Source organism: Aulostomus chinensis, chromosome 1 (assembly GCF_037954235.1).
Source record: "Aulostomus chinensis isolate RoL2024-O1b breed Wild chromosome 1, RoL_Achi_v1.0, whole genome shotgun sequence".
In the NCBI taxonomy this organism is placed as follows: domain Eukaryota; kingdom Metazoa; phylum Chordata; class Actinopteri; order Syngnathiformes; family Aulostomidae; genus Aulostomus; species Aulostomus chinensis.
The window spans coordinates 52,185,666-52,186,522 of record NC_141320.1 but is presented as its reverse complement, the minus strand read 5'-3'; the positions used below and the strand labels follow the sequence as shown (position 1 = coordinate 52,186,522).

The 857-nt window shown below is 46.1% G+C and overlaps 1 non-coding gene across 1 annotated transcript; it reads right to left on the bottom strand.

Moving 5' to 3' along the window:
* Positions 1-343: 343 nt before the first annotated feature.
* trnam-cau (transfer RNA methionine (anticodon CAU)) lies at positions 344-415 on the bottom strand. The gene has a single exon. It is a non-coding gene; the product is annotated as a tRNA-Met (tRNA).
* Between the last annotated feature and the right edge of the window lie 442 nt (positions 416-857).

Below are 857 nucleotides of genomic sequence, written 5' to 3'. Positions count from 1 at the left end.
CACTGAGTGACAGGATTGAAGAGGGGAGATTTTGGTATTTTCAGTTTAATTCTAACTTAAAACTGGGCATGAACATTTTTAGTCGTTCACATTCTAACATACAGAGGAAGTCATGACATTCCCTTTTTTTTAACCTGTCCTGTTCAGGAAATGGAAATGGAAATTTAGCTGCTATGTTGAATCAGAAAAACCTTTTGAAGTCTACTTTTGCTTCAGTCAGAAAGTGGACTGTTGTTAACTCTTACAATGGTTGGTGATTGTGGAGGAAGACAAAATCCTTATGAACCTCTTTTTAACAGACACGCATTTCTAAAGACACTGGTTCATTTTATTTTTCTTCTTCTAGCAGAGGATGGTTTCGATCCATCGACCTCTGGGTTATGGGCCCAGCACGCTTCCTCTGCGCCACTCTGCTCTACCATTGACAGAACAGTCCTTGTTTTATGAGAGCATTCTCTGTCTTTGTCTCTGCCCTGCTCTCCTGCTCTCTTTCCCCTCATTTAGTCCTTGACATGATCCATGCTCTACAGCTCTGCGGGTGGAATGAAGACCTGCGTCTGCTCTGCCCGTGCCATCCTTCGTCTCAACCTAAATTGTTTGACCCACCTTTATAATGATCGGACTCGCTCCCGCTGAGCGTGCCAGGCGTGCTCTCGCTGCAGACAACACAACCAAACTGGCCCCGATCAGGATTTGACAGGCCGAACTCGCGCCGAAATCTTTACAAAAAATCCATTTTTGTCACCCACGTGAAGATGGGTGGGAACATGCCCTAAAAACACCAAGAATAATATTCACCACCTTCTGAACGGGTCCTGGCCCGTCTCCTGCATCAGGGGCCGCCGCAGTCGCCCATC